Source organism: Delphinapterus leucas, chromosome 13 (assembly GCF_059928025.1).
Source record: "Delphinapterus leucas isolate spDelLeu-1000000601 "Yukka" chromosome 13, BTC_Dleu_Yukka2, whole genome shotgun sequence".
NCBI classification, from domain to species: Eukaryota; Metazoa; Chordata; class Mammalia; order Artiodactyla; family Monodontidae; genus Delphinapterus; species Delphinapterus leucas.
This window is the reverse complement of record NC_143141.1, coordinates 87,120,288-87,128,427: the sequence shown is the minus strand read 5'-3', so window position 1 is coordinate 87,128,427 and position 8,140 is coordinate 87,120,288.

The following is an 8,140-nucleotide window of genomic DNA, read 5'->3' as shown; positions in this document are numbered from 1 at the left end:
ACTCTGAGATAAATAGCTTCTCTTTCTGAAGGGTTCCAGTACATTGACTAATTGGCCTGATCCGGTTCAGGCACCAACCTCGGAACCAGTCTCTCTGGGCGGGGAAAGTGTGATGCATCGAACCTGGGCAGGGTCATGTCCCACAGTAACCACGCTGCTGATTTAGAAAGGATTCATTTTCCCCAGGAGAATTTCCGATACTGTTGCCAGTCGAATAGGGTAGATTCTGGGAAGAAAACAATAGTAGATATTCATTACTATTATCTTTTTTTTTTTGCTGTACGCGGGCCTCTCACTGTTGTGGCCTCTCCCGTTGCGGAGCACAGGCTCCGGACGCGCAGGCTCAGCGGCCATGGCTCACGGGCCCAGCCTCTCCGCGGCATGTGGGATCTTCCCGGACCGGGGCACGAACCCGTGTCCCCTGCCTCGGCAGGCGGACTCTCAACCACTGCGCCACCAGGGAAGCCCCTGAGCCCACTTTTTGATTAACTAAAACAACACTGCTCCAGAAAGCTTGGAGAGAGAGTGTTTCTATGGAGAAGAAGCTCTTCCTGAAGGCCAAGTGGGAGATGCTGGCAGTGGTCATGGGGATGGAGAGAGGCAGACAGATGCAAGGAGTATTCTGGAAGCTGGACCATGGAGACTTGGTGATGGACTGGATAGAGGAGGTAAGAGAGAGGGATGGATCACAGATGACGGCCACGTTTGGGCGTGAGGCCTCAGGTGGAGGTCAATGCCACCTTGAACCAGGAGCAAAAGGAAATGGAGATGCATGAGTGCATGGGTGGAGACCATGAGTCCTTTCAAATTACAACACATTTGAAACAGAAGTGAAAGAGAAGGAGGGCAGTAAATGGAGAGGAGCATGGAATTCTAGAAAGGATTTGTTGTTATCGTTTTATTTTCAGATCAGGGATAGTAGAGGGTGCTTATCCATTACAATTGGGTTTGCTGTGAGCTTGTTATGGACTGAATGCCTGGTCCCCTGAACTTCGTATGTTGAAGCCTCAGTCTCCACTGTGATGGTATCTGGCGGGGGGTGGGGGGTGGGGGATGGGGTTGGGAGTTGATTAGGTCATGAGGGTGGAGCCCTCAAGAAGGGAATTAGTGCCTTATAAGAAGAGGAAGAGAGACCCAAGTCCTCTTCCTCTCCCTTCTCCTCTGCCACCCTCTCTCCCTCCACCATGTGAGGACACAGGGAGAAGGTGGCCATCTGCAAGCCAGGAAGAGGGCTCTCACCAAGAGCCAAACCTGCTGACATAATGACCTTGGACTTCCCAGCCTCCAGAAGTGTGAGAAACAGATGTCTGTGGTGTAAGCCACCCATGCCATGGTATTTTGTGACAGCAGCCCGAGCTGACTACTTCTGACACCGACCACAGGGTGTGGTTGTTCTGTCAGGAAAGTTTAGAGGTCGGCCATCCAGGGTGGGAGTGACAGCGGCCCCCTCACGTCTGCCCTCCTGCCGGGAAAGTCTCCTGGGCACTTTCTGTGCCTCACGCACACACGGCTCAGAATCACCACCACCTCCCGATTCCCTCCTGCCTTTGGATGCAGAAACAGGGGCAGCAGGTGCCTTAGCCACAGGCTCTAGGAGTCAGGGCACAGGGCAAAGATTGAAGAGCTGCCTCTTTATTTGGGAAGTGAAAGCCCAGGGCTGTGAGGGTGAGGAAACACCAGAAATGAGAGGACCGTTCTTCCCCAAGGGGCAGTAAGGAGACAGCAGTGTCTCCCCAGGTGCCGGGCAGAGCCCAGAGACAAAGGAAGGCGATGCATCTGCAAACCCCCTCACCTCCCATTGGTGCAGATCCGTCAGCAGGGAGCTCCCCTGACCCAGGGTGCATGCTCTGGTCCCTTGGGGAGCTTCAGGGAGAACTTCCTCACTGAAACCAAATCTCCCAGCACCCTGATCTCAGACTTCGAGCCCCCAGCACTGTGAGAAATTAATGTCTGTCGTTTAAGTCACCCAGCCTGTGGTATTTTGTTATGGCAACTTGTGATTTTGAATAAGAAAAGTATATTTCATCTTCAGCCCCGCCTCCCACTTCCTGCCACAGAGCTCCTGAAACCTTTGGAATTTCCTAAACGTGGGAGAGATAAAGGTATCTTTTGTTATTCATAACAAGCCCCTTTCAATCGCTGAGTTTATGTTAATGAAGTGACTTTGGAAAGCCCCCAGGGGAGACCTGAGGGGGGCGGGGCTGGAGAGTGAGTTCAATCACCAATGGCCAATGATTTAATCAATCATGAAGCTCCATAAAAATCCTCAAAGTACAGGGTTTGGAGAGCTTCGTAGTGGAGCTTCCAGAGGGTGGCACCTCTGGAGGGGGCAGGGAAGCTCCTGCCCGATGCCCAGGTTGCCCTGGCTGCTCCGGAGTTATATCCTTTGCTAATGAACTGGTAATCTAGTAAGGAAACGGTTTTCCTGAGCTCTGTGAGCCACTCTAGCAAATTAATCAAAGCTGAGGAGGGGTCATGGGAACCTCCAATCTACAGCCAGTTGGCCCAGAAGCACAGATGACAAACTGGACTTGCGATTGGCATCTGAAGAGGGTGGGGAGTAGTCTCGTTAGGCTGGGCCCTCACCCTGTGGGATCTGTCCCTCTCTTCAGGAGGAGTGTCAGAATTGAGTTGGAGGGCACCCAGCTGGGGTTGTAGAGTTACTTGATGGGAAAACCAGCATATGTGCATTTCAGAATAGTCTGTGAGTAGAAAGAACACAGGCGCTTTTCCTAGATGCAGTTAGAGCAGACTAACAGGCCAGCTTTGTGCCCAAAACTATGAGCAGCAAGTCGAATTCACCTTTGCTTCCCGCACAGCCGCTGACTGGGTGCCTGGCCCCAAAGCCCACAGTGTGAGCATCCCCAGGAGGGGACGAGAGAGTTCGGGCCGCAGCCTCCCGCAGGGAGGGAGCAGCAGGGGAGGAGGGAGCTATCCATGTACAGTGAGGGCAGCGAGGGCTCATGGCCCCCTCTCTCTGTGGGTTCTCAACCTCACACCCGGTGGGGGAGGTCCTCGGGCCCAGATGGGTCTGGCAGAGGAGCTGGGAAAGGTAGGGGAAGACGGGGTGTCATGGCCATGACCTTGAAGCAAACAGAGCCTTGGGCTGCCTCCCAAGGGCTTGCATGTCCAACCCTCTGCACCACCCTTGCCCCATTTTTTTTTTTTTTTTTGGCCACGCTGTGTTGCTTACAGCATCTTAGTTCCCCAACCAGGGATTGAACAGGGGCCACGGCAGTGAAAGCTCAGAGTCCTAACCTCTGGACTGCCAGGGAATCCACCTTTTCCCCATTGATTCAGTTATTAAAGGGTGTCACCAAGCACCACCCAGCTCAGAGGCGGCCCAGCCCTGCTGGCCCCCAGGCCCCCTCTTTGGCTGCTGGTATCCTGGGCATCACAGGGAGGCTTCTGTAAGTACCAGCCTGTGGGGAGAGGTTTGTTCAATGAGGGTTCACTCCATGGCCAGCTGCTGGACACCCCGCCCCCAATTTTGCCCCCCAAGTGGCCTTTCTCAAGGCCCACTCACAGCCCCTCCCAAGCAGCTGTTCATCCCTTCTCACCCCTCCAAAATGGAACCTCCCTGGTAGGACCAGCTCCCAGCCTGAGAAGCTGGGGGCATGGCACCCCTTCTCTCCTCTTTCACCCTCACCCTCTTTATTCTTCCACCCCCAAAGTGCTCTCTCTTTTTCTTTCAGTTAGATCCTTTCTGCAAAGGCCAGGCTAGCTTATCTTCCATATACTTCCTGGGTGTAAAGGAAAATATTTGTGTTTTTCTCCTGGGAGGTGCGTTTAATGCTGGATCCTTTTTAAGCAACAAAGAAAACTAAGAGGAAAAAAAATTGTAGTTTCCATTTCAAACCAAGCTGTACGTTTATTTCCTGTCTCACATCACGCAGACATTTGTTGTCTGGGCCCCCCAAATAAGCCTGGGATGCAGCGGGGAATAAGATGGTTCCTGCCCTCAGCACTCCTTGTGGGGGAGTCTGAGCAAAAGACCCAAGTCACAGAGCAGAGGCAGTGCTGGCTAGAAGGGTGCTCAGGGCCCCAGTGACTCCAGGGCAAGGGTGGCAGCTGGCCCTGCAGAGAAGGGGGGAAGGGTCCCCAGGCACCTCTCCATCACCCAGGTGTTGAGGCACAGAAGCGGGGTGGCAGGAGGGGGCGTGGTTCAGCACTCCAGGGAAAAGGGAGAGCTTGGAGATAGAAGATGCCCCGAGGCAGCTCCTTCAGGAAGCCCCAGGGCTCCCATACCTCTGGAGCTCTGAGACACAGGGAGCTGAGTGGAGACTCCCCACCCAATTCTCCAGGCCCTCTGCCATCAGGGTGTGGGGACCTGAGGCCTGTGACGTTTCTCTGTCAGAGGCTGGTGCAGGTGCCAGGCTGAGCACAAGGACACACCGTGTCCTCTGACATATGTTAACTGACCCTAGGCAGCCAGCTGAAAACAGGCGCAGCTCTGAGGGGACCTGGCACCCTGTGGATGATGCTTCCCCAGGCTCCATGGGGGGCTGTGCAGCCTCCCTCCCAACCTGCACTCCTGGCTGACACACCCGCGGCAGCCCCGGGACCCAGGTCCTCCTGGATGAGCATCCTTCCCCACCGTCAGTCTGGGTGTCCTGATTTTTGGAAAATATGACCACCATCCACAGCAGATTGTACCCCAAGACGTCTGCAGGGAAGCAGATCACGTGTGACCTTCAGGACCTGTCCCATCCCAGCTGCGCTAACATCTGGAAGCTTCCGTCATACGGGGCACTTCCCACGGGCGGACTCATTCACTTCACTTGACAGCCTGCGGTGAAGCCCAGACAGACAACCTGCCTTCTGAGGCTGGAGACTGGCATCCCGAGGAGTGAGGGAGCTGCCTCGGGGCACACAGCATGGGCAGAAATGTGTGTCTGTGTCTGAGCTTCAAGTGGGGACCTGTGGTCCGTTGCTTTTCCGTCGTCACTACTGTGCTTCTCTTGCAAGAAGGAAAACTTGCCGAGCACCTCTCTGGGCTGTCCCCGGGGAACCCTGCAAGGACCTCACGGGGCAGAGAGTGGGGGTCACATAGAGAGCCACCATGTGTGCCTCGACTGCCAACATGGAGAGGGGAGCTGCCGGGCCAGACCCCCTGCAGGGACATTGAGCTGGGAGGAGGTGTCTGCACAGCTAAGAGCAGGAACAGCCCAGAGAGGTAAGAAAGGGCGGGACTTGCAGACAAGGGGCGGGACTTTCAGGGTCACTTTATTTTTTTAAATTTTTATTTATTTATTTATTTTGACAAGTGATATTGCTTTATCTTTTTTTTCCTTTTTATCATTAATCATGAATACTACATTTTTTTAACAGCTTAATTGGAGTATAATTGCTTTACAATGGTGTGTTAGTTTCTGCTTTACAACAAAGTGAATCAGCCATACATACACATATATCTCCATATCTCCTCCCTCTTGCGTCTCCCTCCCACCCTCCTTATCCCACCCCTCTAGGTGGACACAAAGCACAGGGTCACTTATTTAATTCTTGAATCAGTTTCGGAGGGAGGAACGCTGAGTTCCAATCCCTGCTTCTCAGAGATGAAGAAACCTAGACTCTGAGAGGTTGTGCGACCTGCCCAAGGCTACACAGCTGCAAATGGATTATCAGAAGCCCAAGTCCCAAGGTCTGACCTCTGGTCCGGGGAGGGCACCTCAGAAACACCAGCCCCAGGCGCTGGCAGGCACCAAGCTCCCTGCTGGCTGCCCAGCCGGCAGAAGCGGTGGCGCTCTCGGTAGGAAGCCTGCCTCCAGTGCTGAGTCACTCTGGGCCCTGGCTGGTGTGGGCAGGAGGAAGGTGGCTGCCCGGGCTGTGGTGACTGCTTGGCCCTTTGCTCCCCAGGGTTCCCAGTAGCCTGGGTTCACGTGGCCTTGCCAGCTGCGGACAAGCCAACCCACCGACCCCTGCAGGGCCTGGCGAGGCCCCAACCCTCACTTGTCACTGCGTGTTTACTGGGCTGGGGCTGCCCCACGCCCCTCAGCGTGCTCGCAGGTTGGGCCGTGCCGGCAGGTAACCCATCATCGTGAAGCCCCGCCACAGTGCTGTGAGGCAGCAGTACAGGGCCAGAGGGCGCTCAGGGAGGCCACAGTTGAGCTTTGAGATGAGCCTGAAGGGTGAAAAGTGCGTAAAATAAGTGGAGAAGGTGAGAAGGGCCTTCCCAGCGGGGGTGGCGTGGGCAAGGTTGCCTGTGGGGATGCAGGAGGGATCCCAGGGTGGCCCGTGCAGACTGGCCGATCGGGGGAGGCCAGGGAGAGGGGAGGCCGACTTCTGCTGTTAGGGGCCTGCCCTACAGGGGCCCCTACTGCCGACTTGTGGTGGGCCCCGATTCCTCAGCTGTCTGCACTTTGATCAGGCGCTGGGTGGACTCTTGGGCAGGGAAGGCTGGCCGGGCTGGCCGAGGGGTCCTGCCCCAGGAGCAGCCGGTGGTGAGGACGGCTTGAAGGGCTCAGGGTCTCATGTCTTCACTGAGATCAGAAGATGGAGGTCTTGGGCACAAACCCTGTGGGGAAGGTCCCTACCCTGTATATTCTTACCCAAACGCACATCTCTGATGGGGAGCCCCTTCCGAGAGCAGGCCTGTCAGGGCCTCACCTGACTTCCGCACAGGCAGGCCCGGTCCTTGCTTGCCTCTGCCCTTGGCCGGGGCTGCAGAGGGTCGGTGAGCTCAGTGCTCCGCTCCCTCTGAGCTGACGGTCTTTTCTGGCAAATCTGGACAGCCTCCCGGAAGGGTGGAGGAGGTGAGAAGAGCCCCTGAAGCAATCCAGCAAATCCCCCCCTCCCAAAGCAATGCCCAGCACCACTGCAGCCTCAACCCTGAAAGAGAAACAACAAAGCCAGGTGCTTTACCGTCCGCAAAGCGCTTTCAGCTTCCTTTTCTCGCTGAGGTCCTGGCCCCCCTCCACCTGAAGACAGTGATGCTCAGAGCTCCTGCTTTGGGAGGCGCAGTGCGTGTCGAACCAACGGAGGGCTGGGTGGGTCCGGAGACCCAGGTTCTGGAGCTGCCCGAGGCTCAGAGCATGGCCGAGGCCTGCCTCCACCTCCCCACACCTGTAACTGACACACGGGGGCGTTGGTGGGGGGATTATTTCAGACCCTGTACCCCTGGAGCCTCCCGTGAGCCTCTAGACCATGAGCCTGAGAGGCTGGGGGTAATGCTGGGGGTTCTGTTGGCAGCTGGTCTGAACTCCAGAGACAGCGGACAGAGAAGGAGCCATAGTCTCCCCAAGTCAGGACAGGACGCTACCCAGTCAGCCTGGGTTAGCCCATCACCAGGACCAATTTTAGAACATTTTTATCACCCCAAAAAGAAACCCTTTAGCAGACACCTGCCCATTTCACTCCAACACAGCCTCCAGCCCTAGGAAACCACGAATCTACCAAGAAAATAAGATGCTTTTACATTGGAGGTTAGATCTTTGCAGATCCTAAACCTGTCTTAACAGTGTAGATACGAATGTATGCTGACTTTTTCTTTCTTTTTTTCCTTTTTTTCTGCCATGCCGCACGGCTTGTGGGATCTTAGTTCCCTGACCAGGGGCTGAACCTGGGCCATCGGCAGTGAGCGTGCAGAGTCCTAACCACTGGACCACCAGGGAGTTCCCTGTGCTGACATTGACATTTCTTTTCTTTCTTTCTTTCTTTCTTTTTTTTTCTTTGACATTTCCTTTCACTGGAAAAGCCCTAAGACCCCCACCCCCTGCCCCCAGTCAATATTCCATCTTGACGCTCTCCCTTTAAAGTATACAAAGTATTTTTTAGTTCAACTACTTTTTCATGGAAATCTTTCTAAGATATTGTGAGAATTGCCCCAACAGTCATCCTCTTCCTGTTCCTTAACTACAGGATCTCAAATTTATTTGGAGCTGCAAAGATCCCATTGAAGGACTACACATTTTCCAGCTTCCTTATTGGAAGGTGTAGCTACATAACAAAGTTCTGGACAGTGAGATGTGAGCAGAAGTGTTGCGTGGCACTTACTTTCTCTTTAGAAAGGAGGGAGATGCCTCTTTTCCCTTTTTCCATCCTTCTGCCTAGAAAAAGTATGTAAGTGTTGGAGCTTTTGTAGCCATTCTGGGCCATGAGGGGACTTTGAGACTAAAGATGATGCAAGGAGGAAAAACAC